Source organism: Desmodus rotundus, chromosome 7 (genome assembly GCF_022682495.2).
Source record: "Desmodus rotundus isolate HL8 chromosome 7, HLdesRot8A.1, whole genome shotgun sequence".
Classification (NCBI taxonomy): domain Eukaryota; kingdom Metazoa; phylum Chordata; class Mammalia; order Chiroptera; family Phyllostomidae; genus Desmodus; species Desmodus rotundus.
In genome coordinates this window covers 129227689-129244076 of record NC_071393.1, presented here as the reverse complement: position 1 = coordinate 129244076, position 16388 = coordinate 129227689, and positions in this window count along the sequence as shown.

The following is a 16388-nucleotide window of genomic DNA, read 5'->3' as shown; positions in this document are numbered from 1 at the left end:
ACTGCACCTGACACGGAGTAAATGCACTTAACAGATGGTTGTCGAATGTCCGGTGTGGAAGTGCAACCCATGCCTGAGTGAGTCCTGGGCTTGGCCATTGTTGGACAGCTGTCATGGGGGATGGTGAGCAGGCAGTGGGGGACAGCTCTTCGTATTAAACCAAAATACGTGTCCTTGTAACTTCTACTCATTAACCCTAGTCCAACCCCTTAGGACCACCTACTTGACGCTGGTAAGTCCTCGCGTATTTGAGAACAATTCCCTGGCATGTTTTCAAAACCTGGGTGTTTTGTGTATAAGGTTGGTCGGTTCCCTGGCGTGTTTCTCTCTGCCCCGGGGCCCTCACGCTTGGCCATGTTGCTACTCTCAACCTGGGCGCCACGTTGGAAATCCTTTGTCACCTGACCCCAGTGTCATAGTGAACCTGGTATCTGAGCTGCTGTTTGGCACCGGCTGGTGTTGTCCAGAGTCCCTCCTTCCTGGGGACCCCCTCATCTCCTGCAGCTGTTCCCTACATCCTGCCCCCCACCTGAGCCCCCTTCGGCCCCCCAAAAAGAAGCTGGCAGGAGCCCAGAGGAGATGAAATGGTCTTGTTCATGCATTTATTCATCGTCAACTATTGGTCAGACAGCTCCTATGTGCTTAGAACCCCTTAGAAAAGCACTCAGCTCTTCTGGGCGCTGAGGGTACGGCAGTGAACTACACAGACAAAAGCCGGTCCTTGGAGTTTATATTCTAAAGGGTGAGACAGACAGCGAATAAGTAAAGAAGTAAAATGCACAGTGTGTCGGCTGTTATGGGCAAAAATCAGGGAAGTGGGAGACCTGGGGGAGGCGATACTATATGTTAAATAGGATGGATCTGAGGAGGGAGGCCTCGTCCAGGAGGGGACATTTCACCAAAGACCTGAAATTGGCGAAAGAGCAGGGTTGTCTGTGTCCCAAGGAAGAGGGCTGCAGGTGGAGGGAAGAGCAAGTGCAAACACCCGAGGGAGGATCGTGCCTGGCATGTACCAGGATGGCGAGGAGATAAGGGATGCAGGAAAAGCACCTGTACTCACACCATCCAGAGATAAGCATCGATCATTTTAAAGTGTGTATTCTACAGCCTTGGCTGAGTGGATGCCTTGGTAAAGGGCAGTTTCCAGGGCAAGACTTTAGCTGAGCGCCGAAGCTTAAGTCCCCCGGGACCTTCTGAATCGGAGTCAACCTGAGTGTGTTGCGCAGGTTTGCATCGTGCTTCCTCTCCAGCGTCATACCAAAGCGACCTATCCAGGCCGTGCATACGCTGGCCCACTGCAACGTATCGCGTGCGTGCCGCAACTTACCGTGTGCCACAGTTTCTGTTTTGCTGTTGCTATAAAGAACAACCTTGCATACTTCTGTAGCATATGCAATGATTTTACTTCAGAGTAGGGGAACTGCTTGGTCCGAGGAAGCGGACTTTTTAAAGGCATTTGGTATGCACCACTCAACTGCCATGAAGAGAGCCGAACCGCTTTCCAGGGGCGTGGGCTGTCCTCACGGAAAGTTTCCAAGCCACTGCCACCCTCCCAGGAGCACCTGTTCTCCCGGAGCCTGACCCTGTTTGTCATGAAACTGAGCATAATCAGCCAGCTAGTGTCCCAAACTAGGCTTTGTCCCAAACAAGTGACGATTCCAGTAACTAGCATTTGCGCTGTGCTTCCTAGCTCTTCAGAATGGTCCAGCGCCGGCCCCTAAGAGCACTGCTAGGCCTAACTTAGAGGGTGATTTTGATTCTTCTTTGCAGATTTGGAAACTGCAAAGAGACCTGGGATGTTGAAGCCAGCTCCCAGGGTGCCCCAAGCACATGAATGGGAAAGGTGGACCCAGAGCTTGTTTTGCCCAAATGCCCCAAGTTTTCTGCCATCTCGTAATGTCTCACAGGCTGTTACCTCTCTCGGAGAGCCTCCCAATTACCACCCACTCCCTCCCCTGTGGCCTGGCAAACTTCCACACCTCTTAGGACCTGAGGTGATCGCTTCCTTCCCTCTGCCCTCACCACACCTGTTTGAGCATTGATCACAGGCTGAAAACATGTGCCTTTATCTCATTTTGCTTTGAGCTCCTTGGGGTTTGGTCTGCATCCTGCCCATCTTTGGACTTTGGTTCCTGGCCAAGTGCCTGGCACGTGGCAGAAACAATGGGAAAACGGAAGGGGAAGAAACTCACATCCCTTGATTCCACCTTTGGGTTTGGGCTGGACCAGTGAAGTAAGGATAAACTTCGGGAACAAAAAACCCCCCTAAAACATAGTAGGATAAGGTGGGTCTTATTTCTCTGTCACACAACAGCCCCAAAAGAGCAGCGAGGCGCACACATGGGTGGCTCAACACGAGGTTTCCGTCTTTGACAGCAGCGTAGCTACCCGAGTCGCCACCATTATCGATCTTCATGTAGGGGACGAGGGGTGATGGAGGCCAGGCAGCTCCTCTGTAAGGGTATGATGCGGAACTTGCACAGACCATTGACTAGAAGTCAGGCCCAAGGACACTCTCAGTTGTAAGGTCAGCAGGGCAGCCACTGGGGGTGGCTCTGATTCTAAAAGAAGAGGGGATCCTGGAGCACAGTGAACATTCTCTACTGCACAGCCCCCGGGGCTGATGACAATGACTAACCCTTGCAGAAAACTCACTGTGAGCTCGCCCTGTTCTACGAGTTCACACCAGCCCTATGAGGTAGGAGCCCTTGTTGTACTCTTTCACAGAGGGAGTTCTACAGCAGAATGAAGCCCCAGATGCCCTAGGCGTTTTTTATCACATGTAAGGAATTAACGTCTCGTACGTGCAGCTAGAATGGTGCTAACTATGCACCATCCTTGGGGGAGTTGATGAAATGGTCTCTCGAGTAATGTCCGTGGATATGGTTCTGATGAGGAGCCCTGTGTGGTGCTGTTGGTGGGTACCTTTCAAGGAGCTGCGTGCTGGGTTTGATTCCTATCTTTGTTCAGGACCCCCCCAAAAGGAGATGCCAAGACAAGGATTTGGGAGTGTTTGGAAGTGACTCCAGGAAGCCCAGTAAAGGAGGAGGAAATGAGACAAGGGAAAGAGAAAGGCCAGTGAAGGGTGTGTTGGTGCGGGAGTCACCACTGAGGGCAGCAGAGACCCTGTGGAGCTGGGGCCTGCGGAGATACTGCATAGAACACACCTCAGAACTGGTCCACGGGGGTGAAGAAGCTGGGTAGTTACCTCTGCATTGTTTTCCCTCACTGGGGGTCTCCCCTGGAGGCACCGATTAACCAGCACTTCTGGTTTGCTCTGCGAAAGGGCTAGTCAGAACTCCCACTGCCAGAGATCATGCTGAGGCAGAGAACCCTGGAAGCTGTAACTGTCTACAGGTAATTTCCAAGGGGACATCGGGGAGACACTCACATCTGCTACAGGGCTCTATGCATGTTATTTCATTTCATGTTTACAATAAACCTGTGGCTCAGTTACCAGCATTTCTGTTTCTCATAGGCAGAAGCCGAAGTTCAGAGAGATGGAGGAACTCTTCTCTCTCTGGTCACAGAGAGAGGTCACACAGCTGGGAAATAGTGGAGTCTGGGGGCCAGCTATACGTCTTGTGTCACTTCACCCTCCCCTTCCCAGGCCCTACGCCCTCTGTCGGCCTAATGTTTTAACTGGACCCCATCAGCAGCCCCCACTAAAAACAGCTGCCTTCAGGATTTGGGGGCTTCTCAGTTTTTGAGAAAGACAGTTGATGACTTTTTCACCTTAGGTGGATGAAGCATGGAGAAAGGCTATTTTTATTACTCTAAGTCCACGTGTGCAAACTCCATCAGAGCCACATCCTTGTTTTGTATGAGGTCTCTCTGGGAAAAGTCCAGCCATTGTTAATATAATGAGAACAGTTTGCACGGCATCGATGGAACCTGGCAGCCAAGGACAGTGGACTGGAATGCACATGCATGAACAATGACGACTTCACTGTACTAGTCAGTGGGGGCGGTAGACACCCTTGAGTGAGCACGTGTACTGTGTGGCCGTCACATTCAAAATGGCTGAGCAAGCAGAGCAACGAATCTGCATCAAATTTTGCCTTAAGCTTGAACATTCCCGCATGGAAACTATTCAGATGATTCAGAAGATCACAGCTATGGGCAACTAGTGATTGGCAGCTTCATCACAACAACGCACCCACTCATGAATCACGTCTCCTGCAGAGTTTTTTGTGAAACATCAAATCACCCAGGTGACTCAGCCCCCCTACAGCCCAGATTTGGCACCCTGTGACTTCTGGCTTTTCTCAAAACTAAAATCACCTTTGAAAGAAAAGAGATTTCAGCCCTGGCTGGTGTGGCGCAGTGTATTGAGTATGGGCTGTGAACCAAAGGGTCACGGGTTCAATTCCCAGTCAGGGCACATGCCTGGGTTGCAGGCCGGGTCCCCAGTGGGGGCCACATGAGAAGCAACCACACATTGATGTTTCTCTCCCTCTCTTTCTCCCTCCCTTCCTCTCTCTTTAAAAATAAATAAATAAAATCTTTAAAAAAAAAAGAAAGAAAAGATTTCAGACCATTGATGAGATTCAGGAAAATACGACAGGGCAGCTGATGGTGATTGGGAGAACTGTGTGAGGTCCTAAGGTGCCTACTTTGACGGGGACTGAGGCATTATTGCCCCATGTACAGTGTTTCTTGTATCTTCTATCTTCTTCAATACATGTCTATTTTTCATAACACATAGCTGGATGCCTTGTGGACAGACCTTGTATATGCAAGATCTTTGGACAAGTTCTCTAGCCCCCATTTCTTTCCAGGGTGCTGCCCTAACCCCCTCTAACCTTGACATTCTGGAGCTGCCTCTGGTTATAAAAAGCACCTCTCATTTGGTGCACACAGTCAAGGGCCTTGTTTTTTCCCCCACACCAATTTTCTTACTGTGAACCACTTCTACTGAAACGCAAAGGCCTGGCAAAGAATACCAAGATGTGGCTAACTCTGCATTCATTATGCAGAAAGAGGGAATCAGAAGGGAGTGTGGTCTGCCCTGAAGATGGGCTTCGCTGCCCATCCGAGCATCAGGTTAGAGTGCCAAGGGACCGGCAGGCCTCAGCCTGCTCCCTGCACACTGATGCCGCAACATCTGCTGCCAGATTTTGATCCATGCACAAAACGGGTTTTGATTATCACTACATATAAATACTGCCTTGGTTTGTATGTCAGATGAAGCCTTGAGCTGACTGGGTGGTGCAGCTATAGCATAGCTCACTGAGAGGAAGAGACAGGGGGCGAAGCCAAGTCGGGAGCTCTTTGCATTGTGGGTATGTGGAGGGCACTGTGGATTAGACTCCTCAGCCTTCATCCCAACCCTCTTGCAGTGGGCAGATGTAGGAGAGCCAAAACTACATTTCCCAGACTTCCTTGCAGCTAAGGACCTGGATGTGATTTAGGTTCTACCAATCAGAGGAACGTACACAGGAGGTGGATTTGGAGGCATGTGTGGGGGAGATGGAGTGCAGAGCCATGGTGCTGCTAGTGTGGATGTGACCCAGGGGGGTGGCTCTGGATGTTGGGGCTGTGGTGTCAGCTCCCCAAGGGGACAGGCAGTTTCCTGCCCTGGCAGGGGCAGCCCCTCCCATGGCAGCTCAGTTCTAAGATGCGAGTCGTTTCTGAAAACACTTTAGAGGCGTCTGCTCCAGCCCTTCCAGCGATTCTGAAAGCCACCTAATTTCCTGTTTTCTGAACTGAACCCCAACTGAAACAAGGAAACAGCGAGCGAGGATAGTGAGCCGTTCTGACAACAAACGGCAGCACGGGGTGGGGGGGGTGGGGAGTAGGGTGCTGGAAGTGGGCATGTTGTTCATAGACCCTGTCACTACGCTGAAGGAAGGGGCAATGCCAGGCACTCGTTCCTTCCGTATCCCAGACAAGGCTGGCTCAGATCCCCCCAAACCGTGCAGGGGTTCATCCCCAGATAGAAACCGCCTGGTTAACGGGGAGCTGCCTGAATGGATGCCATGAAAACCATCAGTTACTGCCAGGATTCCTCATTCCTCATTCCTGAGGTTCAGAGATGGGAAGGGAATTACCCGGGGTCACACAGCAAGGTGTCAGTGCCAGAGCCAGGCCTGATCCTCAGCCTAACGGTTCTGCTCCTCCAGTGAATGAAGAAAGAATGAAGCAAGTAACGAGAGAGGTACGGGGCGGGCAGCCGCAATTCTGCTCCCCAGCTCGAGTCCCTGGGCCAGGCCTGGGGATGGGGAGAGGAGAGAAGGCAGATTTGTGCCGTGAGATATTTTTTTAAAAATTTACTCTCTAGTCAAATTCATACAGACAGGAAATGGAATGGTGGGTGCCAGGAGCAGGGGGAGGGGGGATTGTTGATTTCAGGTGTGGAAGATGAAGGGCGCTGGAGATGGACGATGGGTGGTGACGGTCGCTCAACGCTGTGGTTGGCCTTGATGCCACCGAACTGTGCACCTAAAAATGGTTAAAATGGCAAACTTTATATTATGTATATCTTACCACAACAATTTACACAGCATCCTCCCGGCCCACTGCCACGTGGGGACGCTGGCTGCCTCCTGGCCTGAAGCATGGAGAGCAGGGGCAGAACCGGTGTCCTGGCGTCTCTGTGGGGCAGAGGCTGTCTCCCAGCCTGCATACGTGGGAGCCCTCCAGGCACTGAGCTTGGGGGAGTCCGGCAGGCAGTGCCCACCGGGCAGGGGCAGAGCTGGTCTCCTAGGACCCCAGGGAGGCTTCTCACAGACATGCAGCCCCCCAGAATGCTGATACAGAGAGATCCCAGGGCAGCCCCACCTGTATCTATGGGGAGCTCCCTGCAGGCCAGCGGCGTCCAACTCCAGCAGACACGGCCTGAGCCCTGCCCACAGCTCACGGACGTTTCAGGGTCCTGGCCCACCTCCCACTGCAGGATCCACCCCAGGGGCACACCGGCTGTTTACAGAAACCCCAAGCCTGCTCCACTCCCATTCGCCCAGAGCTTAATGTTCAGGGACTTGCCCCCCATCAGTGTGTCTGAGATGTTCCCTGAGAACTTTCTCACCCTGGGCAGGAGACTTCCCAGGAGGGTGTGTGGGCGCCTTATCCCAGAGGAATTAAGCTCAGTCTGTGACAGCCCTGCCCGACGTCACAGCAAAGCACTTTTAGTGACTTCCTCCCCGCCCCTCACTCCTCCACCCTGCCTTCCTCCCCCTAGAGTTCCTACCCAGAGTTCCTGATGAGCTGTGTCCACTCGCGTAGTTGATGTGGGGAACTGATCCAAGATGCTGACCCCCACCAGCTCTGCCTGGGGTGCGGGGGGTCTGTGGCCCTCGGCCCTTCCGCCACTTGGAGCTCAGCGCCCTCAAGCCTCACCCCTTCTCAGGCCTGGGTAGATCTCCCTCCATCCCTGGCTCTGGGGCTTCATTGTTCTTTTTAAACATTTTTTTCAATTACAGTTGACATTCAATATTATTTTGTATTAGTTTCGGGTGTATAATATAGTGGTTAGACAGTCATATACTTTACAGAGTGTCCCCCCAATATTTCCAGCACCCACCCGGCACTGCACACAGTGATGATGACATTACTGACGACATTCCCTGTGCTGTCCCTCACATCCCCATGACTGTTCTGTAACTGCCCATCTGCACTTCTCAGGCCCTCCCCTCCCCCAGGCCCCTCCCCTTGGCAACCGGAAGTTCGTTCTCTGTGTCTACGACTCTGTTTCTGCTCGGTGTGTTCGTTTATACTGTTCTTTAGATTCCACATGTAAGTAGCTCTTGATTGTCCTTTTAATTAATTGGGAGGCTGGCTCTGTAGCCTCCTGCCCTACTCCGGAGCAGTCTCTGACCAAGGTGAGGCCCAAACAGTGAGAATCCACTGGGGTCGGGACAAGCAGGCCGAGCTGGAGTGAGGGGTGGGGACAGCCAGGCATGGAACTTCACCGAGTGACCCTGGCTGGCCACTTTCCTGCTCTGTGCCCCAGTGTCCCCACCTGAAACGTGGCTATGGGGACACAAGGCATGCACTGTGCTCAGAGAGCGTAGCTGGGATCCGAACCACAGTCGCTGCCCCTTTCGTGTGCACCGACCGCCTCGTTCTCCCCACCCCTGTGATGGAGTGCTGTCGTTTTCCTCCTTAATAGATTGGTTAGGAGGCGGAAGTGCTGTCGTTTTCCTCCTTAATAGATTGGTTAGGAGGCGGAAGTGCTGTCGTTTTCCTCCTTAGCAGGTTGGTTAGGAGGCGGAGGGCCAGAGAAGCTGCCTGAACTGCCTAGCCACTGTACAGCCCAAGGGGCCAAGGCAGGACCCGACCTCGAGCAGCAGGCGGAAAGCCGTAATGCAGAAGTTCACTGCCTTGAGATAAAGAAGGTGAATGCTAATGTCGTCTGCCAGACGGGAAGTTGGGACTCAGGATGAATGGGGCCTTGTGCTAGGTCACCCAGCAAAGCACTAGCAGGGCCGTGGTGGGAGCCAGGCTCTCCTGGTGCCCAGTCTCAGGTCTTCCTCTGGAGGTCACCCGCCAGGCTGGGTGACGGCCACCCTGGCCTTTTCCCGGGTGCCCAGTCACCTGGTGGAAGTGCGTTCTGGAGACAGTCACACTGTGGCCTCTCTGGACCCAGCCTCTTTTTCACCCGCTCTACCAGAGCTGTTAGGGGGCTGGGGAGGAAAGACACTCCTTCATTCAACAAACATTTATTGAGCACCTACTGTGTTCCAGGCCCTGTTCTGGATGCTTGAAATATGCTTGTGAAGAAAAGAACTTCTTGGTCCTGGCCAGGTTGCTCAGTTGGTTAGAGCGCCTTCTCAATACACCAATGTTGTGGGTTCAATCCCAGGTCAGGGCACGTACAAGAATCGACCAATGGATGCATCAATAAATGGAACAACAAATCAATGTTTCTCTCTCTTTGTGTCTCTGTCTTTCTCTTTCTCTCTTCCTTCCTCTCCCTCTCTCTAAAATCAATACATTAAAAAAAAAGAGCTTCTTGGAGTTTGTGCTCTGGTCCAGGGAGACAGTCAATCAGCAATAAGCTGTAGTAAATAAGTGCATTATACAGCAGTCAGCAGGGGGCGATGCTGTGGAAAGAGAAGGAGCAGAGCTGGGTCAGGGGCTCGGAACAGTCGGGTGGGAGGGCGTGGCCTCACCAAACAGGTGGCTAGGGTAGGCCTCACTGAGGTCACAATGTAAGTGAGGACTTGAAGGACTTGATGGAGAGAGCATGTGGCTATCTGGGAGAAGAACATTTCAGGCAGACTGACCAGCCAGTGCAAAGGCCCTGGGGCTGGTGTATACATGGAGGTTTGAGGTGAACCAAAAATCCGAAGCGGCTGGGAGAGAGAGAGTGAGGCGGAGGGTAGAGGTGGGCCAGGTTGTGCAGGGCCCCACGATCTGGGGGCATTTGGGTTTCACTTTGAGGCAAAGGGAATCATTGGGAGAAGATCGGCCAGCCGTAGGAGGCTGGAGATGGGGGGATGCTTGAAGGCAAGGTGTGGATGCGTTCACAGACCTAGCTAGCTCCCAGCTGCCCCAACACCCCACTCTATCACGGGAGGTCCTGCAGAGACGCTTCTAAACTAGGAGAAAGCCACTGCCACCTCCTGCCCCAAGTGGCCAGAAATGTCCCCCTTGGTGAGCACAGGTTCCCAGGGAGTGACAGACAGCTCAGGACATCTCCACATGGGAAGTCCCTGCCAGGGGGTCTTGGGGAGCAGCTTTCTTCCTGTCCCCCCAGGGAAAGCGGCAGCTGCTTATCTGATGGGGGACTCAGGGCCCTGGACTGCAGAGTCAACATGCCCTCACCCCGCTCACAAAATCATGTTTTCCAAACAAACAGCTCCTCTAAGCCCCTTATCAGGCTTCCAGGTGGCAGAGCCCTGTTGCTGGGCAATGCTGTCTTATCTGGAGGTCTGCTCGGGGGCCAGTGTGAGCTGATTGCATTAGGTCCTCTCCCCGCTGTCTCTGCAAACAACTCCAGGGGCCTCCAATTAAGGTCTTGCTTTTCTTCTTTGGCAGATGTTTGTTTTAATTTAATAAAGTGGTTTACAGGCCTTAGTGGGCGGATGAGGACTTCAGTGGGCCACAGCCCAGGAGGGTGGTGGGAGAGGTTGGGGGTGCTGTGGGCACCACACCCTGGACGTGAGGTACAGCAGGGTAGGAAGAAGGACCAGGCCTGGGCCAAAATGGGATTCAAGAAGTCTTCCCCGTGCCTCACCTCCTGGCCTGCTTCCCACAGCCACATTCCCACAAGGGTCCCACAGCGGCCTCACTCCCAACTGGGGTGTCTTCTAGGGAGACCCCCTGGGTCGGAAACATCTGTCTCTGTGGGTGGAAGCAGCTGGGAGGTGGGCCTGCTGAGGCCCCATAGACAGGTGCCGTGGAAGAACTGCTTCGCAAGGCGCACTCCCGAAGTGACGGCCCGCTGACCACAGAGGATCTAACCAGAGGTCAGGGGCGAGGGGGCGGCCAGCGTGAGGCTCCCAGTGGAGGAGAACCGAGGGGCTGGTCTGGCTGCTTGGCCTTGGCCTGTGGTAGGGAGGGCGGGTGGTGGGAGGCACTCCTGCCCTGAGGACGAGGTCAGAGCAAGGCAGGGGGCTTTAGGGTGGGGTGGGCAGCTGGGACTCTGAGGAAGAGACAGCCCCTGTCTAGGCCCCAACCTCTCCACTCTGTGGCCTCCCAAAGAAGAGTCTTCGGGCGGCTTCAGGGCCACCCTGACGCCCAGAGCCGTCACCAGCTAGTGGACGCAGCTTGCGACAGTCGGAAGCCTGCCCTTGGGCATCAGGAGACCTGGTTTGAGTCCTGGCTCTGCCTAGTCCTTCAGTGTCACCTTGCAAATGTCACTTAACCTTTCTGAGCCTCTGTTTCCTACTTTACAAAATGGCCAACAGAATTCCTGTGTGATTTCTGGGCATTTAACTGAGGAAATGCAGTTGCCCACGTCTGTCAGTGTTTACTATGCTGGGGTGGCTCGGCGGGGGGTGGGGGTGGGAACAAAAGGGAAAGCTCCTGGGTGCTCGCCACATGTGACTGCCTCTCCGTGTCTCAGGGAGCTGTCATACTTCCCCAGCCCCCTGCTTCCTTGGACTCTGTCCTGTGGTGGAGCATTTGGTCCGTGCGGTTCCCTGGTGGTTGACCGACTGACTAAATGAGCCACCTCCTTCGCTTTCAGCGTCAGCTTCTGGGAAGCCTCAGCTTTCCCGTCTGTAGAATGGGCATGTGGATGATAGCCCAGCCTCCCAGGGCCCTGTGAGGGCTTGTGGGGTCGCTGCATGTCACGTGTTTCTTCACCGGGCCTGGACTAGCAGAGCACTCAGTCAAGTCGGCAGCTACCCGCTTGTAGGGACTTGAGGATGTGGTTTTCCTTCAGGTGACTGAGTGTCTCTGAGGTTCAAGGTGAAGCAGCCACCCATCCTTAGTGCCCTGCAAAGCTGAGCTGAGCCATGGGAAGGGGGTTTGGGTGGGGGGAGCTAGAGACCAGAGGCTGGGCTGATTCTGCTCATTACAGAGGGCAGACCCCACCCCAGCCCTCGGGCCCCTCGCCAGCCAGCCCACCTGGGGGACAGGGGGCAGCAGCGTGTGTCTGGGGCCCACAGGCAGGGCATGAGCCTCCTGTCTCCTGACAAATGGTGTTTCAGAGCTGATTAGCTGAGCAGGCTCTCCCATGGGAACAGGCTGTTCTCTGGGCCCCGTCCTCCTTGGTCCCTGGCTTCGAGACTCGGCAGACTGGTTCCTTGTTTCCCCTCCTGCCTCTTCACCCTGTGGGGCTGGCAGAGAATCTTGGACCATGTGGGGCCGAATCACGGCCCTGCCCCTGACAGAGACCTAAGTAAGGGCAGGTGCTGGCCTGGTGTCCTTAGCTTCGTCCGCCTGCCCAAGAAACCCTTCCAGCTCAGAGGCCCTCGAGGCCTTGAATGGGGATTGCATCCCTGACGAGGACACTCCAGCAAAGCCCTCTCCACCGCTCCCAGCTCCAGGACAGGGAGTGCAGCCTGGTGGTTATTGGCCTGGACCGTGCCAGGCTATGCAGCCACCTCCACCTGGGATCCCTGAGCAAGATCTTAGCCCTGAGACATGGGGTGCCAGGGGCACACAGGCCCATGCTTCTCAGAGGCCAGAGAAGTGTCACCGAAGGGGACAGCTGAGCCTCCAGTGCTTTCGTGCCAGAGTCACCGGTCAGTTAAGGTCCTTGGGAGGTCAGCTTGTGTCCCCTGCAGCCTGTCCAGTAGCAGAAGGGCAAAAGGAAAGGCACGCACCGAGAACCCCAGGGGCTCCAAGCCCTGCCTCACCTCCTCACTGAGAAAGGCCACCTGGCTCTGGGCCGGGCCTGGGAAGCCAGGCGCTTCACGCCGCACGGCCCGTAGAATGTCTGAAAGGAAAAACCTGCTCGTACCAAGTGTTGTGAAGATGCGGAGGAACTTGAACTCACACGCTGCCAGTGGGAATGTAAAATTACTTTGAGAAGCAATCTGTCATTTCTTTACAAATGAAACGTGTACCTACCATATGCCCCAGCCATTCCCCTTCTAGGTATTTGCCCAAGACAAATAAAACCGCTCAGCACTTGTACATGAATATTCATAGCAGCTTTATTTGTAACAGCCCCCAACCGGAAACAGCCCAAATGTCTGTCAACAGATAAATGAGTAAGGAAGTTGTAGCAACTCCTTATGATGACCTAGGACTTAGCAGTAGAAGGAAGTGAACTATTGATACGCACATCAATATGGATGACGCTCAAAATAGCAGCCAGACAAAGAGAGTACATACTGTATCACTCTGTTTCTATAAAATTCTAGGACATGCAAATGAATCTATAGTGAGAGAAGGCAGATTGGTGGTTGCCTGGGAAGGGGAGGGAGGGGCCACAAGGGGCCAGGAAGAAATTTGGGGGCGGAATGGACCTGCTCACTAGCTTGGTTATGGTGATGGCTTCACGGGGGCATGCGTAGGTTAAAACAGCCCAATGTAGATTTTAGACATGTGCAAATATGTGTTTAAAAAAAAAGAGCTGTCACAATGTCGAATCACTTTGTTTAGTACACCTGGAACTAGTACAATGTTTGTGGCTGCTATACTTTAATTTTTAAAGAAGACCACAATGAGGTCCGAGCACACACCTTATAGAAAAAACAGCTGCCACAGAATCCAGAATGCACGGAGGATACACGGAGGTGTAGGCATCTGCCAGTCCCAAGCTGGCTTGACCAGCATGGGAGAAAGAGTTATTGTCCTCGTCTGACCCTTGAGGACCTGGGACCCAGAGAGGTGAAGGGCTGGGCCTGAGGTCACACAGGGCACGATCCCTGCCTCCTCCTCTGGATCCAGCACGTTTTCTGTGAGCACTGGCTGTGCTCCCAGGAGTCACACAGGGCCTGCCAGCACGTCCTGACCTGAGGGACAGGGTGTCCCTGCCACCTGAAGATGTAATCTCTCCCCATCCCACCCCCCCCTGGGACAGCAGTCCCTTGACTGTGCTTGTAGCCAGGAGACTGGCTTCGTTTGCAGAGAGAGACGTGGTCACGGCAGCTCCCCAGGGAGGTAATAAAGAACGAGAGTGAGATAAGGGACAGATGCAGTTACCTAATGAGCTGTTATCTGTGGCAGAGAAGGACTCAGGCCAAGCTGTTGACGTGGGCCCCTATCCCAGCATCCTGAAGAGGGTGGCAGGGCCCCCAGCCCGGGAGAGTGCCCCAGGGCAAGGGTTCATATTTCAGGCGTGGAAGGGAGGGCAGATGGGTAGGAGTCGGAGAGGCGAGGGGTAGGCATGGGGGCGCCGGGCTGGGCCCAGCACCCACCCAGTTTCTGTCCATGTGTTCTCCCCCACCCTGGGGACCCCCACAGTGTTTGGAGTCAGAGATGCGGGGCGGGGGGAGGGGCGTGGATCCTGGACCAGAGGAGCGGGCACCAGCTTTCTGCATGACAGACCTGGGTGTGAAGCCTAGTGCTGGTAGGACCCCAGCCACCCCGCCTGGGAGACAATGGTCCCCAGCTCATCCTAATGCACTGCCCCGTAGGGCTGGGCCACATGGGCTACCCTGGTCCCCTGCTCCCCCTGCTGTCCTGGTTTGTTTTCTCATCGCACTGTGCGAAGCCAAGTCTGGTCTCTCTGAGGACAGACTCACTGTCTCGTGAGTGGTGGGTGGGGAATGGGAACAGCTGCATTCGCTGACCTTGAATGGAACACTTCACAGGCTGGGCCCATTAACACAACAATCCCGTCACTTCCTGTAGCACCCTGTCAACAGCAAGGACACCAAGGCCTTGCGAGATGATGGCTGTCCTGAGGTCACAGAACGTAGAGGCAGAGGGCAGAGGGGCCTGAGCCCAGGCAGCCTGACTCCCAAGTCCACGGCCTTGTGAAGCTCCCCACTTCTCTGGGGGTTTTCCGTTTCTGAGTCCTGCCCCACCCCGTGTCCTAAAGCCCTTCTCATGGTTCCGCGTGTGTGAACAGCGACCTGCAGTTTACAAAGGCCTCCCCCTCCCTCGCCCCCACTAGCGCTTCTGGATCCCTCAGGAGAGGAGAGGGCTGCCTTCGTCCCCACTGCACAGACCTTAACGTGAAGGTAGGTGGCCACCTGGCCGGGGAGCGGGTGGCCCTCCCCACACAGGACCGTTTTCTCTGCGCGTCCCCCCTGAGAAGTGTCCGTCATCTGGCCCAGGGTACAGAGGCTGAAACTGAGGCCCAGAGAAATTCGATCATTTGCCTAACTTTACAAAGTTGGGGTGTGGCTGAGCTAGTAATTCCTCCCAATTTTCATGGTCCCCAAAGCCCAAGCTCTTCACCACTTTGGAATTGAACTTGAACAGGGTCTAATCCTATTTCAGTGAATGGTGTGAACCCTCTGAACATCTGATCTAATCTAATCTAATGCAAAATGATTGTTAACACCTGCCTCTCCCAGCCTCTCTCAGGGGAAGGATCTGAGGTCCTTTATTGAAGGTTCAGTCCTGCCATTTTCTGAGCCCATCAGATAACATTCATTCATTCATTCACGCATTCATTCATTTAATAAAAATGCATGAGCACTTGCGGTGTCCCAGCAACCAAGCAGACGCTGGTTTGTGAGGGTCTGTAAGTACCACCCTCACCCCCCCCCACCCCTCCGCTGCCCTGAAAGAGCTCACCGCCTGGTGAGGAGAGACATGAGCAGGTTGGTTGGAAACCTGCCCCCTCTTCGTGGGCTGCGAAGTGCGAAGCCCCACACGTACGTACCTCGGTGCACTCAGTACAGAGAAAACTGTCTGTTCTGAGTCTTGCTATTCAGCAGTTTCCATGGATACCTGATCATAATAACTAATTAGACCAAGTCAAGTGCAAACCCAGTGCCTATTTCAATCTTCGCTGTCATCTGCTCCCCGCCTTTCATCTCTCTGCATTTATTTCATTCATTCAACATTAACTGAGTAACTATAAGGCTCTATACTTGAATGAATAGGTTAATAATATTCATAACAACCACCACCAACCCCCCACCCCCAAACTAACATTTATTGAAAATGTATTTTGTGCCAGGCCAGGCGCTGTTCCAAGCAATTCACACGTATTCATTCATTCACCCCTCAAGTGTGCTTTGAGGAAGGAGCTGTTCTTGTTCCCTGTACAGGATGAGGAAACCGAGACAGAGAAAGAATATGGATTTTGCTCACTGAAAGTGGTCTTGGGCCGGCTTCAATCACCATCGGATCGCTGGGGGATCCAAATATAACCAGAGCTAGAGTTGAGACCCTCGCCCACAGCAGGCCGCCTCTTCCTCTCCCTGGTCCCCGATTCCTGCATCCACTTGGCACACGCTTGTGCTTTTAATGTAGGGCTCCGTGAAAACAAGCAAGGCCCATGGGACTGGGCCCGCAGGCTGGCTCCAACACACCGCCCTCGTCCTCGGCGGCCGAAACCCCGAACCCAGGTGTATGGGACAGGAGGTCTTTGAGAAGCATTGGGGGAGGGCGTGTGACTCTTTTTGCTCTCCGGCCTCTTCCCCCCACCCCACCCCATCCCTCCCCTCATACATGACTGTGTGGAAGGCAGTTGCCGAGTGGATGAGACTCGCGTGGGGTTTGAGCAGGATGGGGTGTCGGGAAAGCCCACTTCTCGTCCAGAGGTAGTGGCAGCTGGGGTTCCTCCCTGCTGAAACATGAGAGGACTGTCTCCACGTGGCGTCGTTTCATGAGAGCGCTGGCAACAGGGGCGCCTTTCTTCCCTCAGCCTTCCACCCCCAGAATTCGGCTCCCCAGCAAGCCTTCCCTGACCTCTCAGACCACGAGGGCCCTAAGATCATGGACTCCAAAGGGATCCTGAAGGTCACCTTAATGCGGAAACCAAGACCAGCCCAAGGACAGCGTCCTCAGCATGTATCTTCTCATGCCCTTTGGCCCTGACCTCACCCTGGCTCCTTTTGATTCCCTCCAAATTTCCTATACTT